The sequence below is a fragment of the Adiantum capillus-veneris genome, chromosome 15 (genome assembly GCF_014529385.1).
Source record: "Adiantum capillus-veneris isolate H3 chromosome 15, ASM1452938v2, whole genome shotgun sequence".
In the NCBI taxonomy this organism is placed as follows: Eukaryota; Viridiplantae; Streptophyta; class Polypodiopsida; order Polypodiales; family Pteridaceae; genus Adiantum; species Adiantum capillus-veneris.
In genome coordinates, this window is record NC_140945.1 from 97,461,925 (window position 1) to 97,486,365 (window position 24,441).

The window sequence follows — 24,441 nt, forward strand, 5'->3', positions numbered from 1 at the left end:
CTTCTATGCAGGATAGACAGGTAGAGCGGTCTTGCTCTAGTGAGTCACGACAGGAGGACGTTGTGCAAGAGTCTATGCATACGGAGTTAGAGCATGAGAGCTCTAGTGAGTCACAGCAGATTGAGTGGTCATGTTTGCAGTGGATGATTGCAGAGGAGGCTGAGATGGCAGCGATTATGCAGTCATTCCTTTCTATGCTCTACAGTGAGCATGGGGATATAGTTGTGCAGGATATGTCTTCCAGCAGACACCTAGAGCAGCTGGTTTGCTCTGAGGTTGCACGACAGGTTGATGCGTCTTTTGCGGACAGTCAAGAGATGCATGTGGCTGACACGCCTTGTCAGTCAGAGATGCCTATTGCCAGGGATATATATGTTGATGCATGCTCCGTAGAGCTAGCAGGGCCCGCTAGCATTGCATCGGCATTCGGTGGTCTCATGTATGAGATGTTGATCTTGAGACCGGATATCGCAGCTGCAGTGAGAGCATTTGCAGTTGGGGTTGTCAGTCGTTTGTTGACTGATGATGGCATAGTGCACGAGGGAGATATGCAGGTATTGTGTACATACTTGCAGTACGTGTGCGGTACGTCTGGTGGTGTATGGACTTACACGGGAGCAGGACAGCCGGATGCACACGATCACAGCCAGCCAGTGGGCATCGGTTGAGAGCGGTTTTCTCTTGCCTTTTGTAGTCTTTAGACTATGTTCTCTTGCTTAAAGGCACAGTCGCCTTTAAGTGGGAGGTTGTTGGGGTATAGGCGTCTGTGCCTTGCCCGGCCACCCAGAGTCTGGGCGCCCACTGACTTGTATACCTTATACATAGCATAAGTGTATAGGGGGCTGCTCACTCTTGGAGTCTCCCCACCCACATCGTGTCTGTCTCCTTCTCTCTCTCTCTCTCTCTCTCCGTCTGTGGTGCTCCCCGATCCCCTTCATAAAGAAGTACTTACCAAGTAGTATGAGCCAACGTAATCATGGACAGACATTTGCTTCAAGATAAAAAATTCCAAGAAAGGATAAAGTCCTCGCGTGCATCCATTCAATCAAGACAACAGATATTTTACTGAATGTGTTCTACAAGTGTCAATGGACTATATCAGTTGTTATACATGTCCAATTTACAAATTTTTAACCTTAAACAAATGTCCAAAGTGTAAATGTTCTTAATTTTGTACAAACTCCATATGCATGTGAATATTTATGTAGATAGGAAAATCTTCTACCAACAAAAGATTGTTTATTTGTTCGGTGCTGCGGTGCTAGGAGAAATCCTTAGCTCCCCAAACCCTATCATTCTCTTGATATTGGATTACCACTACTCCTTCAATGTTTCCATCTTTATCTTGTTTTAATCTATCCACCCAACCCTGTAAAAAGCCGATATGAGCCGCTACTGTCATTAATCTTTTTTTTATAAAAAGTTTGTAATTTCCTCAGTCACTACCATGGCAAGTGTTTGTTTCCTCACGTTGTGGGGGGATAATTGTGCAAAAGGTGAGCCGGGAAGTCACCGGGCCCTTGGCTGGGAGAGGTGAGGGAAAAGAGGTGCAGCAGGCACAATTAACACACACAGAATTCATTAAGCAACAAGAAGACCAAAAAAAAAGGTGACCTCTCTTTCTTTCTTTCCTCACGTGCTGGAGCCTTGTCTTTTTCCTTCTTTTTTTTGTCATTGACTTTTTTATTGTATTCATTTCATTAAGTTTCTTTTCAATTTCATTTCGTTTCGTTTTCATTCCCTTTAAATTTCATTTCATTTCAATTCAATTTCATTTTTGTTTCTCTCACTTTCATTTCATTTATTTGTATATTATTTTTTAAAAAAAACAAAAACAAAATTTAAAAATCACAAAAAACCTTTAGCTATCACAATTTATTTTTTAAATCCAATAAAAATTCAAAAAAAGGTTTTAAAAACTAAAAAAAATAGAAAAACTCTTTCAAAAATTTATTTAAAAAATAAAAAATCTTACAAAAAAACAAAGATTATACAAATAATTCACAAAAAATGTAAAAATTTCATAAAAACTCATAGAAAATCCTTTAAAAATCCAAAATTGTCCAAATAATCACAATAAATAATAGAAAATTCATAAAACCTTTAAAAATACCATAGAATTTCTAAAATCCCAAAAAGTTCACAAAATTCAAAGAAAAATTAGAAATGTTGCAGAAAAATTCTTTAAAAATTGAAACTTTCTCAAAAACAATTATAAAAAATAATAAAAATACCAAAAATTTTAGAGAATTCAAAATTTCACAAAAAAAATAAAAATAAAAGAGAAGAGGTGAAAAAGAAAAAAAAAAGGGGGACCAAAAAAAAAATCAAAAGCCAAAAAGCAAGGTCGATGAAGTGCATCGCAAAGTGAGCAAAAGTCGTTGAAAGAGGAAAAAAAAGTAAAAAACACACCCACGAGAGAAATTACACACCGCAAATCGAGAAAACCGTGAAAAAGCCATAAACAGCAGAAGAACGGTCGAAAAAAGAAAGAAAATAGCCAACTCAAAGCCGTTTAAAGGGCAGGGCAGGCAAATTTTAAAATTTTGCACGCTAGAAACGTGCAAGTGATTGCATTGCAAATTAGCTTTCGATTGTACAAATAGGGACACAAATCACGGCATATTACAGATTAGGCTATTCAGAGCACATATTTTTATCATTTCAAAGGCTCAAATCAATTATGACACTGTCGTAATCAACCCTTGTGAGTCTAAGGACAGTCAACTGCAAAAGTGCTTTGGCTAAAGCAGTCTTATCAAACCCGAGCATAATAAATTCTGCTAATCGATACCAAAATTTGCTAAGAGAGTTTTTATAGAACAAGCCAACATGGACTCAAATCGAGCCGAGAGTTCAAGTACAATAGAGCAAGCTAGTAGCAGTGGAAATACATGCACAACTGCAATAGAGCAGATTTTACAGCTATATGGCTACAATGGAGATAAAGTCTTATATGCAGTTTCAAAAGGCCATAGATACCTAATGAGCAGTAAAAGCAACACAGGAGCCAAGATCCTTTTGATCAGAGTAAAGCCAAATTCAGAGAACTCCCAGATGTTCATAGACTTCAGTGCCTGGTATTGCAAGCTCAAAGATGAAGTGCAAAGAGAAGTTCAGAAAATTGACCCAAGTGGTTATCCAGAAATCTACACAAGCCAGCAATACATTTGGTGTATATGCAATCAGGTTCATTGTACATGGATTATAGTGGTCAGATCTATAGTCGAGAGCCAGAATTGCAAGATCCAACAGATCAACCAATAGAAGCAAGTCTAATTGGAGAACCGAGTCAAAGACAGTACAAAGGCCAAGATGGAGCATTCTACAACTTGATGCTTAGTGTTTTGAAAGAATATGTCAAAAATTTGGTAAGCATAGAAGCAGAAACTTCTCAGGTAGAGCTTGACATGACAGAGCTAGTTGAAATACCATCAGTCATGGCGTATTTCTCAGATTGTGGACAAAAAGGTGGACATTTCCAAGAAATCTAGACAACAAGGACACATCAACTACCAAGCAAGGTATAGAGAAAATTGGAAATGCGAATCTCGATGTAAATGCATTTAACTTCACTTTTAATTCAATTGGATGATTCTATATTACCATTAGAAGCACCAGTAAAAGCACTGCAAATTCCAAATCAACATAAAGATGCACAGGCACCTGAAAAGCTTAAAATTGATTCTTTAAATAACAAATTCCTGCATGAATTTGGTCAAGGTGTCCATATATCACTGAATGTTGACAAAACTGTTAAGTTTGCAAATGATTTTGCATCCACTGCCACAAGTGTGCAATCATTCACGAGTCTAAGGGACACATCAAACAGAACGATGTTAGCTTTGTATGGTACACATAATTCATATGCACACTATGTAGACCAAAAAGGGAAATTGTACAAAAATGATCAACCAGTCTTTGAACGGCCCACATACCAGCTTATTGAAGTGTGTCCAATGGTAGATTAAAAAGGATGGTTCATTTCAGAGGAAAGAATCTATTAGAGCCCATCCTCTCTAGAGCTGAAGGATATTACCCGAGTGAACCCAAAAATCTGTCCAAAGCCAAACTCTCCTCCATCAGAAATCAATCTTCGATATTGTTACCCAACGAGCATATACTTTGACCAAAACAGTCGTAGATATAGAAGAGAGTTTAGCATCTATGATGCCTTGGGTCGGGAAACCAGGGAAGCTCATATCATAGAGACCCATGGGATAGAGAATATCAAGGCAAAGATAATGTTATCTACAGCTTGACTTGGAGAATAATTTGTCATGTTTCATGGAGATACATAGGAAACTATGCAAAAGGTTTAGACATGCCAAACATCAACAATGCCACCCAAAGTGTGTCTTCACAATCCCAAAAGGTGAGATTAAACGAGAGCCAAACAATTTTGAACTCTTATAATGAATCAGGCTATAGTGATCACCCTAGGAAGGGGGGAGTTGTAAATCGATCAAAATCAGCTCTTATACCTGGAACCACAATGTCAGTTAGAAGCCTTAGAGCCTCTAACCAACAAACTCCTTCAAAGCAAAAACAATTGAAAGATTATATGGTTGTTGGAAGTTTCGAATTGACCCAGATTCCCTCAAAATTTATAGACAAATGCTTATATGAAGATTATTAGGGACAAAAGTTTCATCTAATTTCCACAAGTCAAAGTAAAAAATTGACAAATCCAATAGTGTTTAAAAATTTACATGTGATCAAGCTCACATATGCATATTGAGATGCAGACGGAAATGAATATTAGCAAGATCACGACCTTGCACAAACCCCTATGGATGGTAAGACTAAAGTCAAAGACTATCTGAAGATGATGCAAAGCCTTAAGCTACCAGAATAGGTGATAGAAATTTCAAAATCATTGACAGCTAAAGTCCAAAAATCTACACAAAGGTCACCACCAAAATCTCATCCGAAGAGACAGGTTTTGCCAAAAAATATAGTGGATCTATTAAGATCAAAAGTTACCCAAATGAAGGCAGATAATGCTCATCAATTGCAAAAAAAAAGTGCAGTAGCACAATCATACGAGTCAACATCGATTGAAGCAGGTGGTCAAAGCAAAGAAAATGCAGATAATGTTCAACCAAAGGACACTACCACAACAAAAGCAGTCAATACATAAAGAAATATGGAGACAATCAAGTGCAACATTGTTGGTGAGAATGAAGAAAAACTCTCAAGTGAAGTAATGCTAGAATTTCAACAAGACAAGAACCTCATGTCCTCTTGCACTTGAAAAATATGTGGCCAACCACAGCTAGAAGATGCTCCTGAGTTTGTGAGCATATCACGAGACAAACGAGCAGAATGCTGGGGAATCATCTCTACTACCATTGAAGTAACTTCAGAGATCATCATAGCTCAATTCCATGTGATCACAGTAAAAGATATGCCAAATGACATCATAATGGGAATGCCAATGGCCCAGAAGATGTTAGAGATACAAAATGCAAACAAAATGAAGTCATCACAGACAACAAAGAATGAAGACCAAGACTGGTCACCGGTGGACGACATCACAAAGTCCTCAGGCACGGTTAAAAAGGAAGCCGATACCAAAGCAAATCTTATTGAAGATGATTCATCTCCATCTTATTGAAGAAAATCAGGCAATAGCAAGTGAAAATCAACCAAAGAAAAGAGAAACCACAAAAGATATTGAGCAGAGAATGCATCAAAGCCAGAGGTTAAGAAGAATGAGGTTGCAAAAAGTCAGGAAGCAATAGGAAGTCCAAAGATCAATCACTCATTGCCAGTCGAATCGGCTGTTGTAAGTCAGATTGGAAAACAGAGTCTCAAGTCGCCCTCCATAGAGACACAGGTAGATCAAGATGAGACCATGGCAAAAGTAGGACAAAGATTTTCAATAGTATCAACAACGAGAATAGCTATAGTCCTAAACATTACAAAATGGGCAAGTGTTAGATGCAATGCTCTATTGGATAAAGAAGCAAAGTGCAATATGATTGCAGACAACACCCAAAGCATTCTAAACTTTTACTTAGGACAAGCCGAGTAATAGGGAAATCATGGGTAAGGCTACATGTCAAGAAGAAATGGTTGCTACCCTTAGCATCCAACATCATGAAGAGCAAGTAAAGTTTCAGGTGAACCCTTCAAAGGAAATGCTTGTAGATGTCATCCTTGGACATCAGTCACAAGGCCTACAAAAAAGATAAAATGTTAATACTCTCTTCTCCAAGAGGTAGCTAGCAACATTTACAGGTATCGATAATGCTAGATTCAGAGCTGGAAAAGTCACAAGAGTCAAAGACTAGTCTTGCAGACAAAGGTAAGGCCAAAGTGGACCTTCCACCGATTACCACAAAAGGTGTGATAGAATATGACTCTACATCAATAAACCCTCATAGAACAGATTCTTCTAGCAAGTCAGACTTTCAAAATTTCAAGTGAAGTGCTGACCCAACCAAAACCTCTAAGGAGCCACCAAAAAAATTAAAGATTTTTCAGCCAAAGTACTCAAGAAAGCAAAGGAAAGTCAATCAAGTGTTTGTTTCAAGCAATTTAGTCAAAGTCAATGATCCGATTTGGATTAAAGACGGGAAATCAACACAGAAAGACAAATACATGGGATGGATAGAATCACAATGGAGCTTAAAGGAACAAGAGTACTATGGAGGTAAATAAAGATATGGGTACCAAAACCAAAGGTTAGAGCATATCAAGTAACTTCAAGTCCCTCCCAAGAAAGAAGGCCCACAAGGTATCAACTTCGACAATATCCTAAGATATCTAAGAAGCAGGTATTTAACATAACAACATTGAAAAATGCTAAAGTATTTTTTGTAATTAACTTCAAGTCCCTTCCAAGAAAGAAGGCCCACAAGGTATCAACTTCGACAATATCCTAGGATATCTAAAAAGCAGGTATACAACATAACAACATTGAAAAATGCTAAAGTATACCACAACTCTCAAGAGGATACAAAAACAAAGACAAATCTCAAAGAATCTTCCTCTTAGACAAGGATTCTACACAGGTTATATAGAGATTTGGATACCGGTCAACCACAAGCCAACTTCAACTACACCAAACTTGCATGAAGATCTCAAGAACTCAGCAAGACCTACAGTTCAACAAAGTCAACAAAAGAGTTACAAAGTTCCTCGAAAGATTTGGATTGCTAAGTCTTCCAATGCTCCTAGTCAAATCCAAATATGGACAGTAAACAGAGGCCTACAACAACATCAAAGACTTCTTACAACAGTCCTAATTGGAGAATCAAACATATAATGGAGTCTTCACAATCAAAGAAGGACAACCCAACAATATTTCTCATGCTAATAAGTACTCCAATAATGCGTGTATCCCAAAGGTTCTTTTTTCCCACTGGGTTTTTTCCATTTGGTCATCTAGGTATTAGACCCTAATTTAGAACCTCATCATTCTACGTCCCTTGTACATACTTTTCATAAATAAACAGTAGCCTCATCATGATGCTATTACAATGCAGCATCATCTCTCACATCAGACTATTCAGACCAATCAAGATGCTGCAAAAAATTGAACCTCACCAACAAATTCAATGACAAATGAAGACAATCAGCCCATCAATAACCAATCAAAACCTTCCACAACCTCCACGGAAACTTTTCAACAGTACGTGAGGACGGGCACTAAAATCGAAAGGAGGGAATGTTAACTGAGTCAACGTCAGTTAACACGAGCTGCTAAAGACCAAATACGTATGGATGCACATCAAAGATCAACAGAAAGAAGCAGTGAAGATTGGAGTTACACATTTTTCACATTTTTCAACAGTACCTGAGGACGGGCACTAAAATTGAAAGGAGGGAATGTTAACTGAGTCAACGTAAGTTAACAGGAGCTGCTAAAGAACAAATACGTATGGATGCACATCAAAGATCAACAAAAAGAAGCAGTGAAGATTGGAGTTACACATTTTTCACATTTTCCCAAAATGGTCATGTATTGTAAATTTCCGATTTATTTCAAGCCATCGTAGTATTTTAATGTGTTGCGGGCTCAACGGGAGTTCCAAGCTGTAAAGAACAGGTCAGTTAGTGTACCTACGTTGCAAATTCAGTAAGTAGTGGAGCCCTAAAGGCCTTGGGCGCCCGAACGACATTGCATATTTTTACCCTAGGTATATAAGGTAGTGTGTAAAAGAAATTAAGGTTCTCAAGCTCATTAGTTGAGAGCACTCTTTGGTGAGAGCTATTGAGGTGTGTGGCTATGGAGTCCTTGAGCTTCTCATTGCTCATGTGACTTGGTTAACACTAATCAATGCTTAATTCTCTTTTACTATGTCTCTCTCATGCTTCTTATGATTGCCTATGATGCTTAGATTAACTAGATCATAACTAATTAGTGGTTAATCCCTCTTTAATCTTTTGTGATTGCCCTCTTTTGTTTGTGTGTGCATTTTTCTTTGATTAGAGTGTGGTGCTCAATAGATCTATGTGTGTGTACTTGCAATTAGTGTGTTGCATGATAGGATTATTGTTGTGTGCGTCTTGCAATCATTAGTGTGTGTGATTGGGTTGATTGGAGGTGAAGAGAAGTGGATGTGGACATTTCCCATCATTGTGGCTTAGCTCCTCCATAGGCCGAGAAGCTCACCGTGTAGAGTTAACCATTCATGTTACCATGATTAGCTCACTAATGGTGTGAGTGTTTTCATACCCTAGCTGGGTAGCTCATCCCTCTAGATTGATAATTTTGTTGGTCATTGGAGTTATGCAATGATGGGACCCCCAACACCATAGCTCTCACAATGTGAGGTCTCCGTCCTAAAATATTGGGGCGACTTGGAAGATAGCCTTCTTTATCCTCTAAATCCGTTGACGACACCCTACTCCGATAATGCGAAGCAAGGATACGAGCAACGAAGAGAAGAAGACTTCCACTTGATGTGTTCATAGTTGCAAGACCCTACGACACAAGCCAGGTCGATGAGGTTAAAGGTTCTATGGACTCTAGATCCTACATTATAAGAGAAGAAAATCCATTTCACACACTAAGGATCCAAACACAACGCCTTTTTCCTCACATTTAAGAGGCACGGTCACCATCCTTAAGTCTGAAATATGACATGAGATAGATCTTTAACTAACTAAGACAAAGTGAAAAGTACTCACCTAATCGAGTCCACCCATCCTTGACCGGCAACGTGAGCCGATCTCCACTTTCCACACCGCACTCACCCTTTTTACCACACTGTTTAACGTATAAAAACAGTGTTCCTTAATTAGTTCCAAACACAGGTTCTTGTATACATCCCTTCAAAAAATACCAAAACAATTCAAACAAGGTCTAATGTAACAACCCTATTATTCAACAAAAATAACTTTTTCAATTTCTCATGAGTTTGCCGCTACCCGCGGACTTCCTCTGTCTAACCACCAGAGCCTTTGCAAAGGATTTATTCGCTAACCGCAAATTGCGCAACCTTCCCATCTCGCTAACCTCAAGGTATCCCGCTAACCGCGAGGAACAAAAGAGAGCCGATAACCTCAACTTATCTTCGCTAACCACGGAATCATCTCGCTATCTGCGAGAACCAAATATATTCTTTCAACAATTCTTCTCATTAAATGATTCATCAAACATGATCAACCAATTCTTCATAACAATCAGAAACCACTTATCAAAACAATAACAATTTATTAAACAATAATAATCCAACAACAGTGACAATTTATCAAACAATCCTTTCACTAATCTATAAAAACATATGCTTGTTTCATGTGATTGAACAATCATGTTTCCGGTCGGTTTAAAGTAATGTCTAAGTTCATCTTACCGGTCAACTATGCATAAGTATAAATTTGTCTTACAGGATTTAGAGCGCGTGTGGCTAACTCCAGTGCTAGAGGCTGGACGTCTTCGACTTCTTCTTCGGTTGATGCTTCCGCATGAGATACGTTTGGAGTTGATACCTTTCTTCCCACCTTCCTTGGTAGTGCAACGGCATGGGTGTCCTTAGAACTTCACGTTACACGCTTCGGAGCCATAGCTTCGGAATGGAGAAAAGAAAAGTGCGTTGTTAGAGAGAGAGAGAGAGAGAGAGAGAGAGAGAGAGAGAGAGAGAGAGAGAGAGAGAGTCCACCAATAGGGAGACGACACGTCGACGATTGAAGATGAAGATGGCTTGAGGATGAGAGGTTAAGGGAGAGAGGCTTCCTTCGGCGCTTCGTTGCGAGAGAGCTTTCGCTTCCGTAGATGTGTGTGTTCAAAGTGAAAGGAGAAGGATCCTTTATATAGGCCCTAGGGGGGTGCTAAGAATACTGAGAGGTTTCAAGAATAGGAGAAGGAAAAGCTCATGCGTCGCCGCCGCCTTTTTTTTTTTTGTGTTCGTGAATCCTTTACATGATTTTTAAAAAGCTCTATACTTATAAGTTCCCATTCTATTTTGAAAGAGAGAAAGAAAGAAGTATCCTAATTTTGACTCACCTCTCTTTCTTTCCTAAAAATACTATCTCTAAGCTTTTTCTTCACACATAGATTAGGTTCCCACATAAACCTATTGTTCCACATGAAGAAAGATCATAAATAAATGGATTCTGAACCCGATTTTCAATCCGATTGCTCTGATAAAATCATGATGAATCACAAAATTGAGAATCTCAATTACTTTGAGAAATAACTGAAATGATTTATATGGATAAATGTTGGATACATTACAATCTTCCCAACTTAGGGATTCAAGATGTCCTCATCTCGAGAAAAAGTGAGGATACTTCTACTCTAATTACTAGCGACCATCATTATGTCAAAAAGGGTGATGTCTTTATTCCGTTTCACTTGCTACTGCTGCTCCATTAGTCAGTTGTGGACAAGAGTTCCGATAATGTCCCAACTCTCCACATTCAAAGCATCGAACATTCAAGCGGTGAGAATCTTGCGCATTAGTGGCATAAGCTCTCTGTGGCTGATTATCTCTGAAGCTTTGATTCCGTTCAATTCTTTATGTAATCCCTTGTTCTTTCATCATAGGTTTAGCTCGTAGTAAAGCATCCTATACAGTGGTAGGCTTCAGGGCTTCCAATCGCGAGCTAATTGGTTCTTTTAAACCTTGGCAAAAGCGAGCTACCTGCTGCTCTATGGTCATTGATGGTGCGTAACGTCTTAGTCTTACAAACTTTGAGTAGTACTCTTCCAAGGATAAACTGTATTATTTCAAGCTAAAGAATTCATTCATCTTTATTGCTTCATGGGCAGGAGGTAAGTATCTTTCCTTCACCGCTTGTTTGGTTTTCCACCAACTCTGAGAGTTCTCCAACACTCCCATGTCACGACAATTTTGTTTCCACCATAATTTCGCTTCCCCTGAGAGACGAAACATCCCTAACATCACTTGATTTGCAGCTGTGGTCCTTGCAGCAGAGAAGTAATCATCCATAGCTTCAATCCATACTTTTGCATCTTTCTCAATATCATCTCCCTCTCCTTTAAAAGAAGGTGGTTCCATTTGTTTGAGCAACAACTTCTTCTCCTGAACCTCCGTATAGATAGCATCGTTCTGAGGGTTTTCCAATGTAGAAGTGAATTGAGGGTGTACATCAATGTTTGTAATAACTCAAATCAATAGGGTACTTTCCAAACTTAGATTTATCCAGTCCACTAAAAGCTCAATCATATGACTTAACCAGTTATGATTATCTCAATCACATGACTTAGCCAGTCAAACAATTTCTTTGTAGAAAAACAACTCAATCTTCTAATCATAAAGTCATCAAAATGTCATATAGGGGTCTACAAAAGATCTCTCCAAGAGCAAACATAATAGAGGTTTCAACCATAACTATGATACACATCAATCGGCATATTGTAATATCCCTGTGAGTCTTGTAATGGGAATAGAAAACCATACACATGAAGAAGCTTGAAGTAGCCAACTAAATATTTTTAACCTAAGATCTGATACCAACTGTGAGGTCCCCGTCCTAAAAGATCGGGGTGACTTGAAAGATAGCCTTCTTTATCCTCTAAATCCATTGACGACACCCTACTCTCATAATGCGAAGCACGGATACGAGCAACGAAGTGAAGAAGACTTCCACTTGATGTGTTTGTAGTTGCAAGACCCTACTCCACAAGCCAAGTCGATGAGGTTAAAGGTTCTATGGACTCTAGATCCTACATTATAAGAGAAGAAAATCCATTTCACACACTAAGGATCCAAACACAACGCCTTTTTCCTCACGTTTAAGAGGCACGGTCACCATCCTTAAGTCCGAAATATGACATGAGATAGATCTCTAACTAACTAAGACAAAGTGAAAAGTACTCACCTAATCGAGTCCACCCATCCTTGACCGGCAACCTGAGCCTGTCTCCACTTTCCACACCGCACTCACCCTTTTTACCACACTGTTTAACGTATACAAACAGTGCTCCTTAATTAGTTCCAAACACAGGTTCTTTTATACAGCCCTTCAAACAATACCAAAACAATTCAAACAAGGTCTAATGTAACAACCCTATTATTCAACAAAAATAACTTTTTCAATTTCTCATGAGTTTGCCGCTACCCGCGGACTTCCTCTGTCTAACCAACAAATCCTTTGCAAAGGATTTATTCGCTAACCATGAATTGCGCAACCTTCCCATCTCGTTAACCGCAAGGCATCCCGCTAACCACGAGGAACAAAAGAAAGCCGATAACCTCAGCTTAATCTCCGCTAATCGTAGAATCATCTCGCTACCCGCGAGAACAAAATATATTCTTTCAACAATTCTTCTCATTAAATGATTCATCAAACATGATCAACCAATTCTTCATAACAATCAAAAACCACTTATGAAACAATAACAATTTATTAAACAATAATAATCCAATAACAGTGACAATTTATCAAACAGTCCTTTCACTACTCTATGAAGACATATGCTTGTTTCATGTGATTGAACAATCACGTTTCTGGTCGGTTTAAAGTAAGGTCTAAGTTCATCTTACCGGTCAACTATGCATAAGTATAAATTTGTCTTACCAGATTTGGAGCGCGTACGACTAACTCCAGTGCTAGAGGTTTGACGACTTCGACTTCTTCTTCGGTTGATGCTTTCGCATGAAATACGTTTGGAGTTGACACCTTTCTTCCCACCTTCCTTGGTGCTGCAACGGCATGGGTGTCTTTAGAACTTTGCGTTACCCCCTTCGAAGCCATAGCTTCGGAATGGAGAAAAGAAAAGCGCGTTGTTGGAGAGAGAGAGAGAGAGAGAGAGAGAGAGAGAGAGAGAGAGAGAGAGAGTCCACCAATAGGGAGATGGCATGTCGACGATTGGAGATGGAGATGGCTTGAGGATGAGAGGTTAAGGGAGAGACGCTTCCTTCGGCGCTTCGTTGCGAGGGAGCTTCCGCTTCCGTAGATGTGTATGTTCAAAGTGAAAGGAGAAGGGTCCTTTATATAGGCCCTAGGGGGGTGCTAAGAATACTGAGAGGTTTCAAGAATAGGAGAAGGAAAAGCTCATGCATCGTCGTGGCTCTAAATTTTTATTTTTATTTTTTGTGTTTGCGAATCCTATCCGCGATTTTTAAAAAGCTCTATACTTACAAGTTTCCATTCTATTTTGATAGAGAGAAAGAAAGAAGTATCCTAATTTTGACTCACCTCTCTTTCTTTCCTAAAAATACTATCTCTAAGCTTTTTCTTCACACATAGATTAGGTTCCCACATAAACCTATTGTTCCACATGAAGAAAGATCATAAATAAATGGATTCTGAACCCGATTTTCAATCTGATTGCTCTAATAAACTCGTGATGACTCACAAAATTGAGAATCTCAATTACTTTGCAAAATAACTGAAATGATTTATATGGATAAATGTTGGGTACATTACACACAACTTCAGTTGTGTGTGGACACTCAACAAGGAGAAGTTTCTCATAGGAAATATGATGACCAAAGAAAATACCCCAAAAGTCAAAAACACGACCTAGTTTTGATGCCTTTATAGCAGCCTGTGGCAAATCCGATCAAATTGAGCGCCTCCAAGAAGATCTCGATTGTGTCATGGAAGAGAATTGCAACCTCAAAGCTCACATTAGCAAGCTTGAGGCACGATTGGATTCTATGGTCGATCTTTCCACCAACAAATTGAAAGAAGTCAAAGCTAAGGCCATTGAAACCCACTCGGTAACACTTGCAAAGGTGAAGACATGTGTGACAATAGAGCTTTGAGAACAACAACTCTAAGAAGAAAATACCCTCAAGATCCGCATTGGTGGACTACCTCAAGCATGGGAAAGGATGAAGAATGACTTCTCGGAGCGCATCAATTTCCTCAACGAGCCCCTCAAGCTGGTCAAGCTTGACTACAACACAATATATTGTATCACCTCGAGAGGCCCTGAAAAGCCTATACCATGAGGTCATGCCATCCTTGAATTCGTAAGTAGGGAAGGTTGGCTCAAGCTTCTCCAAAAATCATGTCTTCTCAAAGACACCAAGTTTTGGATTGCAGAAGAATTCACTCCTCTACAACTCAAAAGCAAAAGTGAAGAGCTCAACAAGGTACATGAAGCCCGCAAACAAGGTAAATGGGTAGTCTATCGAGATGGTAAAGCTATCATCCAGGAGTTTTGAAATCCCTGATCTCCCCACAACTAACCCCTCTTAGGTTTTTCTCTTCCACCTTTTCCTTTTCATCTTCCCAATGGACCCTAAGTCCCTAACTCATAAGTATCATCATCTCATGCATAAGGTGCAACCGTTGTAATGTCTATTTTTTGGTCACATGGGTCATATCTGGCCTCTATGGACAATAATGCAATCAATCTATCTATCTATTTATCACCACATGACACCAATGACTGGACCAGGCCCTTGTGTGCATGTGGGTATGTCTCCTTTCTTTGGCTGACCATAGCCTAAGTGATTGTCTGTGGGACATGCCCCATGCTGATGTAAGGGTTAAGGTTGATCTCAAGGTTGATGGCCATAGTTGGCCCTACAAAAATTCTCTGTTAGGTGTAATTTTGTTTGTATCAATTGAGGAGTTTAATTGCAAATATGAGTGGTTTGATTGCTGTGTATTTTAGCATCTGAAATCTACTAACTAGCATGGATAATGTGTTCTGACTATGCTGGCCATAGCTAGGCTTGCAAAAGAAGCTATTTAAAGTGTTATTTTTTGGTGCTTCAGTATAATTTATCTTGTTGAGGCGGTCAGGGGTGGGCAACAAAAGAGGCAACCACAAATAAGAGAAAACCACAACAAACCCACAACCAACAACAAGTGAAGAGACACCACCTAGTTTGAGAACAAACTAGGATGCCAAAGAGGAGATTATTTGAGCGATACAAGCGAGAAGGAAGGGTACACTAATACTAATATCAATGCTACAAATACACACCAAGCACCTAGAGAGAGAGAGAGAGAGAAATATTTTTTCAAGAATTGAGATTCACTTTAAATGATTGACGCGGGTGTATAAGCAGCTTGGAGGAGAGTCAACAGACACAATTAAGTTGATGATGTTGCGATCTACACATTATCTTAGGGTTATTGGAACCCTCTCACCATACAACCCTCTTATAATGTTTTCCCAAGCAACAAAACAAACACAAGAGCTCTTGAGTCACATACAAGCAAATATTACACAAGAATCTCAAAATGAAAACGTGTCACCTCAAACAAAACGAGATGAGATTTCCAAGCATGAATTGGAGAGACTCAAGAGTGTTTTGAACCGTGGTTACGAACCGTGGTTACACTCACCTTATTGATTCAATTGATGTGCAAGAGTAGGTACAACTTTGATTGGAAGTTATGAATCACTCATTCCTTTGCAATGCTACGACTAGCTCAAAGAAGCTTTCCTATACACCATAAGTAATGGTGTATAGAGAGCTCACTCTCTCTCCCTACAACTAAGAGGAAGAATGGTACGCTCAAGGTAGTGAGAAATAGTGTAGAGATTCCATTTACAAAGGGAAAAGGGCTCTATTTATAGGTGAGGAGAGCCCTTATTAGGATTATCTTTTGATCAACATTTACATAGAAAACCATGTTTATTGAATGTTTTATAGTCTCTTATGAGAGTGGGGCTCTCTTATCTCTTGAGTTACATGGATGTGGGATCAAGAGGAGAGAATTATTGAGGTGAAATAGAGAAGATTGTAGAGAGGTGAGTGATTTTTTTGTGAGGTTGCCTACTCCAAGGTAAAGTAGAGTAGGTGCAATTTACAGTAAAGAGTTAGCAGTTAGCAGTTAATGTTAGTAATCATTAGAAAAAGTTAGTAATATAGTTACAATGGGTAGAATGACTTGAAGGATGAGAAAAGAGGGTGAATGAGATGGGTGTACCCTTGAGATGGTGAATCCTTGAGGAGTCTTGGACTCACCATTAGGAAGGATAAGAAAAGAGGGGTGAATGAGATGGGTGTACCCTTGAGATGGTGAATCCTTGAGGAGTCTTGGACTCACCATTAGGAAGGATAAGAAAAGAGGGGTGAATGAGATGGGTGTACCCTTGAGATGGTGAATCCTTGAGGAGTCTTGGACTCACCATTAGGAAGAGAATGGGATCTAGAAGGGCCTCTTTATTTGGCAGTTTAAGGAAGTCAAACATTTAGTATTAAGAAATCAATCAAAGGACATCTTTTGAACTCAAACAGGCAAAACAGCTAGTTATTTAAATTCAAATTCTCCCCCCAAAATGGAATTTAAATCTAGCGGGGTAAACCCATATCATGTCATGTAGCATATCTATAGGAAGAGCTCAATGTGTAGATTCCAGATCTATGATCTCCGCTCAAATCCGACATCATATGTGAAAGTTATGGAAGGCCATAAATTATGAAATTGTCCATCTCCTTTTTGGGAAAAAAAGTGTATCCTTTGACCACTCTTACATATCTCTTATACACCCACCATTCTTGCACACATGGCATACACCTATTTGTCAAAAGGTTAATCACCTCCATAAGCTCATGGCAAATAAAGAGGCCCTACTAGACCCCATCCTCTTCCTCATGCCCTTGCGTAGATTGTCAAAAGTGATCGCTGTTCTCCTTCTTCTTCTTTTCACGCCGCTACAATAGTCGAATCACCACAAAGAGAATGAGAGTTTTGTTGATAAAACCCTCATTTTTCAAACAGAATGAGGGTTTTGTTGATAAAATCCCCATTTTTTAAAGAGAATGAGGGTTTTGTTGATAAAACCCCCATTTTTCAAAGATTAAATATGGTTAGGTTGCTGATTTTTTATGCATTCTTGAGAGGGTAGAATAAAATTGTAATAAAGCAGTAATAGAGAGAGATATGGAGATGGTGGATGTAGGTAGAGCTTCAAAAGAGAGCTATGGGTGTGAGAGGGGAGTCTAATGGTGAAGACGGTGAGAGAAAATCACAAAAGTTGCAGGCTTGAGTGAGAAATAGAGAGAAATGAGTGTGTATGTGTGTGTGTGTGGAAGTAGGAAAGGACGTGAGAGAAGACTATGGGTTACTTTGTGAGAAAAGTGGGCAGACTAGAGTCCACACAAAAAATCCTATCCCATCGGTGGTAGCTAAAAAATCTATCAAAATTTTTGAGGTGATTAATCATCTCTTGGTTCACATTTTGTCTTTTAGTCACCATTTCAAATTTGGAGTAGAGATAGATATAAAAAATCCCACCAAAAAGCCTTTTTGTCTTCACAAAAAAGTCTTCAGTGGCCCCTCTTTTGTTGAATTTGCATAAGGCCCCAAAAGTGAGCCCCTCCTTGCATACGAGAATGACCTAATAGATTTCTAGAGATTTGAAAACATGCATGGTTGTGGATTGTGCACAAATATAATATATGGATATGATGGGAAAAAAATAGATTACTATATAATTAATTCATGGAATCTAAAATAGTGTTAGCTATATATACAAAAAAAAATATATAAAAATACAAAAAATTGAATGAGGAGGTCCTCATTTGTTTTTATTGATGTATATTTATTTACAAGAGATTAAAAAAAATACCTATAGAAAATAGAAATTTAGTGAGACAGACAATGACTGATGGTGAAAGTGACAAGCGCAAAGCGCGACATGAACCTCGACGGCCTCTAAAACGTCGAGAGCTAATGCACGCTGTAAGCCGGTCACAGTGAAACGAACAGGAGGCACCACCTAACTTTGAGCGGCTAGGACGTAGACAACGGTGATTTGAAATATCAAGAATTCTACACACACACACACACACACACACACACACACACAGAATAGACAAGTGATGAAAACCCTTGGGGGTGTGAGGGAGAATCATTTTATTGCAATATTTACAGCAACCTTATTTCCGGCGAGGTGGAAAATCATGGTGATAGAGAGATAGAGGGAGATATAGTGAGCCTACTTGGTGCATTCTCTAGAGATGACTCACCGACACGAGAACCTTGCTAACATGAATATGTGTGCATTGACCATTGGAGTCGAAATGTAGACATAGCTTCTTTACATAGTACAAATTTCCAAAGAAATTTGCTACACTAAGTCCCCTCTCTTGTGATGCAAATGCTGCCAATTCCTCCCACTAAAATACTACCAAGTGCTGCTTTAAATTAGGGTAATCTAATCAAGGAGACAAAGCAAGACCGTGGGCCCTGGGTGGTTTACCCTTACTTTGTCTTGGGAAATATTATAAGAAAAACCTCTAGGTGGGCCTTTGTGACCATCACCTAGAGAGATGAGAATTTACAAATTTGGGATTTTTTACAAGGTTTGCTTTGAAAATGATGACAACCTACGGGTTTTACTGAAGAGGGTGTCGTGGATGCGATGTAGATGAATGGCGGCTTAGCTGGTGCGTCGGTGTAGCGCATTCGTCACTTTTGGGGTCGGTCGGGGCATGCCTTAGGCGCCTTTGCTTGTTTCGGTGTCGGTGGCGCGAGACTTGGTTCTCTTCTTTCTTTTGTCGATGTCATCGATGTCCTTCGGTTTCTTTTCTTCTTTGTTGTGTGTGTATGGCGTGTGTGCTATATATGTAAGTGCGCTCGTGGGTGCGTATATGTATGGGTGTATGTATGTGGGGTTATGCAAGTGTGTATTAGCGTGTGTGGGAACGAGGGACTATATGGTTATATGTATATAAATATATAAATATATTTTTTCTTCTTTTTTTTTTCGATTGGTTGCCTGCTCTGCAGGGAACGCGAGGATGAGAATGGGGGGAGAGAGAGCTCGGGGTGTGTGGGAGAAGGGAGGGTGTGTGTGGTGTGTGTGTATGTGTGTGTGTGTGTATGCGCCCGTATGGGCCGAGAGCGAGAGAGAGAGAAAGTGAAAGAAGGCTGCCTGCATGCGCCGCAGAGAGATGGGAGGGGGGGGAGTGTGTGTGTGTGTGGTGGGTGGGAGAGAGAGAGTGGTATACGGTTTCACTTTTCCCGCATGAGATGCTCAACATAGGGCAAGAGAGTGAGAGAGGGCAGGGTGAGGGAGCGCGATGCCGGGTGGAGGTGAGGGTGGATAAGTGAGAGAGAGAGTGGGCCCTGGTGCGTCTTCGGGCTGTGGCAGAGAGAATGCAAGAGAGAGTTTGAGGGAGTGCGAGAGGGCGGGTGGCCCGTGGCCGACAGAGAGCGAGAAGGGGGGGTGTGAGCGTGGTCAACGGAGGGGAAAAGAGGGGGTATAGTGGTTTTAGAGAGAGAGAGAGAGAGAGAGAGAGAGAGAGAGAGAGAAATATAAATTCTGGCGGGTTCCCACTATGAGGAAGAGAGTGAGAGAGAGTGTGTGAGTGAGGGGGGGGGGAATTTGGATAAGAGGTTATGTGGACGCAGTGTATTGAGAGGGAGAGAGAGGATGTTATCCTACTGCATGCAGGGCCGCTCACTCAAAGGGGGAAGAGAGTGAGAGCTAATTAAGGGAGGAGAAGATAGGGGGGAGGATAGGGCGGTGGTCTGCCGGTGGGAAGAAAACGGGGGGGGGGGGGGATAGGGAGGAGAGTGAAGCCGAGGGGGTGTGGATGAGAGGGAAGAGGGAGGGGTATAGTATGCCGGCCCGCTGAGCTGGGATATGGACGAACGAAGAGAGAGAGAGAGAGAGAGAGAGAGAGAGAGAGAGAGAGAGAGAGAGAGAGAGAGAGAGAGAGAGAGAGAGAGAGAGAGAGAGAGAGAGAGCTTGTGAATAATGAAAGAGAGAGGGAGAGTACTACAAAACTGGCGGCCCACTAGGGAATATAAGAAATGTTTTTTTTTAATGAGCCCATTCGGCCAGGTGATGCAGTGGCAGGGTAAGTGAGAGAGAGTGGGTTGGCAGAGCCTCCTTTTCGTAAACTAGATGGAAAGGGGTGAAACCTAATGATGTTTGGGACGTCATTCGGTAGGCCCATAGAGCGACCATGAGATGTTTATCCCAGTCACCTGTGTGGTTATTCACCTACTTTGTGATGATTTTGCTTATCATTCCGTTTACCTTTTCTTCTAGGCCATTACACTGTGGATAGTATTGTGTGGAATGTCGACATGTAATGCCTAACTTTTTCATCAGTTCTTCCACTAGATTGCCTTTGAAACCTGGTCCCCTATCAGATATTATCTCAAGAGGAGTGCCAAAACGGCAATAGATGTGCTCAAATATGAACTTCGCTACCTCTTGGGCTATAATGAGGGTGGTGGTTGTTGCTTTCGCCCATCGGGTCATGTAGTCTACACCAACTAGAATGTATAGTTTAGATGATTGGGACCTTGGTAGAGGACCGATTGCATCTATTCCCCATTTCTCAAATGGACCATATGAGATGATAGGAGTCTGTGGCTCATAGGTTAGTGTACGATCACTGGACACTTGACAAGCCTTGCATGTTTTACACCAATGATGCACATCCCTGATGAGACTAGGCCAAGAGTATCCTGCTTGTAGAATCTTCCCACTGGTGATATCCAAAGCAAAATGACCGCCGCAGACACCATCATTGCAACTTGGAATTACCTCTGTGATCTCATTGGAGGTGTGAGGTCCCCACCCCGTCATCTCAAACGATGGTTCTGATGGTAAACCTGGTGGCCACTAGATCTATAGCCGAAGCAAACAAAGTGGTTTAAGGGATCAACTAGCGGAGGAGCTCTCATCACCAAGTGAATTGAGTCGAGCCTACTAGCAACGAGATCTAGTTCCACCCCGCAAGGGAAAGCATGTCTAACCAATTATCGGTCCTAAGACTCACCTTCCAGAAGAAGATAAGTCTCGAGTGCCTTTTTCCCCATTGCTTTCAGAGGCACGTACACTTGGGACTTCACTGCTTTTGGTGCAATGAGCAATTCTAACGTCATTTACCGTACTATGGGGACAGAGAGTTCCCGACCAATCGGGACCACCCTTCTCATAGGCATTGGCAACCCGAGCCAAGCCCCCACTTTCCACACCCACACTCACACTCACACTTCTTTGTGTGTCCTAATTACTACCACAATGGTTGTTCAACATATAAGTTCTCTGATTAAGTTCCGATTCACAAGGTTCGTTAGGACAGCCCTTCAAAGAGTAAAAATTACAAAGCGGCACCAAAACAATCTTTCTAGTAAAAATTCACTCAAAACTCATTTCATTAAAAATTCCAATGTTCTGGAGGCACGAAATCCCCCAACAAGTGTTAACTCCACCCGTTGTCACCTAGTTGCCCATACAACTAGACTTGTCCACCGCATAAAAAGCACGACATGAACATCCCACCGCAAAGAATGCAAGTCGTGGGTATCCACCGCAAAGAACGCAATTCGTGGATAGAGTCCCTAAGCTAGTAACTCTAGCTACTGCGAAATCTTCGCGAGCCGTCCCCTGTGAGATCAAGAGGGGGATCAGGACAAAATCAACATTGGAATTGAAAATGAACTGGCCGAGCTAAATTTTCCCTGCAAATAATCTTTCCTACTTGAGACAGTATATTCCAAAATCATTCTTTCCTACTTGAATAAAAAATACACTTAATTTAAATGCCGTGGTCTCTGTTGGATTTCCAACATGTTTGGGGATATGTTTCCTTCCTACCTTATCGAATGCAATGTTAATTAAACAATACTTGAATTGAATTTTGACCTACCTCAACAATCTCCTCGTCGTTACTTCGTGAGATGGCCGGTGCTTGCTCGACCATGGGAGCTTTCCCCTTCCCGTTAGAGTTTCTCGTGCCAGCCTCACGGTCGTGAGATCCACCGAAACGAGTCCTCTTTGTTGGGGCCATTTTATACTCACTACTTTAAGATTAGTCTCAACGAGCAATTCCTCTTATGCGAGAGGATTAGATTTACTTCAAGACATGGTACTTGTTCATAGCTACATCAATTTAGGATAGCATCTCACTTGTTCTTATGGGAATTGACCCTAGAATTAATTACCCGGTCTAGATAATTAGTTCTTGTTTAATTAGAGTACTAGAGATGAATTAGGTATAATAATTGCTTCACTAATGCAATGCAGAATTACCATGTGCATAGGTGAGAGAGTTTCCTTTCTAAAGATAACCATAGGGAATTAATTTCTCTAATTACACCTTAATCATATGAAATTTGAATTTTAAACTTAGCTAATTGATCATTGTAAAATGATAGATTGAATTTGATCATTTAACCACATTGCTAGAGGTTGGTTTAATTCTATCATTCATTCACTGTGATAGCTAGCAGTTAATTCCTTCTTGCTAATCATGCATTAATTTATGATTAGGAGAGTTTAATTACTTGCATAATTGACAATTGAGATTAAGATTATGCAATAGGGTAATCATATAGTGAATTAGAGAGTAGATTAGCTAGGATTATGCTTAATACAAGCGGGATTGAGAGAATGATAGAGAGAATTGCAGCATAAGCATGAAAATTAACTTTGATTACCATAGGTTGGGCTGAATTTTACTTGATTTGCTGATCCAATGGAGTTCTTGTGGCGAGAATTGGGCAGCACTTCCGTCCTTTGATCCTCCTCTAGAAGTTGTGTGTGCTTGCAGCACCTCCCCAATGTATGTGTATGTAGGAGTGTGTGTGTGTGTGTGTGTGTGTGTACTGAGTATGTGTGTGTGAGCATATGAGTGCTTGTGTGTGTGTGAGCATGTCCTTATATAGTGCTCATCCTCATGTAGGTCGATTTCTACTGCTATATGCATCTGAGTGAGCAACTTAGTCTTGCATGGGAAGTTGAGTGCATGCCCTGCAAGGTGTCCAATTAACTTAGTCTAACTGACTCTCACACTCTCTCTCAAGCATGACAAGCCTCCCACAAGTACCTAGAGGTGTGAGGGCACCCTCTAGGCGCTAAAGCAAGCTCCTAGTGGCTTGGGACTTGTTCCCACACAGCCCCTGAGCCCCGGTGCTCCCCGCACAAACATTAGGAAAATTTAATTTTAACCTAAGATGGGCAATTCAAGTCAGATTTTAATGCTGAAACTTGTTGTTCTAAGCTGGAGCTAAGGTGCATAATCCCGAGTACCTACCATATGTAGCAGCCCCCGACGTCTGAAAATACATTTTTTCAAATTCGAGGTACGGGTGCAATTTGTCGAGACGGTCAGAACTAGACGGGTCGGGTGACCAAAAACTTACTATTTTTGGAAAATTTTCACAAAAACTATTTTATTCCATTTTTTGAAAGCTCTATAAGATTCTAAACATCATGTCACCGACAGATTTAGGAAACTTGCCAAAAATAGTAACTTTTTGCAGTAAGGTTATTTTGTGATAAAAGGGTGCTCTTTAGCTCGGGGTCAGAGATCTTACAGGAGATTGGTACTCGCCTGAGAATTTGATCTTTGCCCTTACAATACAAGTGGTCGTTTACAAGGCGGTATCTTGTAGCCTTCCTTACCAGCCACTATTTCTGGCCCCTAGTGTACCCTTCCGAACATTTGCATGTATTTAGAAAGTTGATGATATCAGGCATAGCATCACTACCTTGAAAGAGGGGTAGTTTTAGTTTGATTGCTCCTATGGAAACTTCTTGTATTATTCCATTGGCTAGAGCATCTGCCTCCTGATTTTTTGTCCTGGGGACATGAGCTAATTGCACTGCTTCAAACTTCCTTAAAAGATTCTTAACTTGGCGTAGTTGACCATTTAAAACATAATTTTTACAAACCCAAGTGCCGTTTATCTGCTTTATCAAAAGCAAAGCATCGCCAAACACATTTAAGTGCTGAATCCCTTGTAAAATACAATGCTCTAATCCAAGAATTAAAGTTGCATACTCTGCTTCATTGTTGGAGTGAGAGCATTAGGAAAAAAATGGACTCTCCATGGGCCTTGTAAGAATCCCTAATTTCAAGGAAGCCTGCCAAGATTAAGTGGGACAAAGGCTTTGAATGGTGCTATTTTGGTAGGGTCTCCTCCACCTTTGACCCCTAAAAAGGTAAGGGGGAAGGGGGGGGGGGGGGGGGGTAACCATTTAAAAAGTAGGGAAGGGGGGGTAAACCATTTGAAAAGTAGGGGGGTAGGGGGACTTCTCTCTCTAGCTTTTTGGCCAACTTGTAAGTGGCCTCTTAA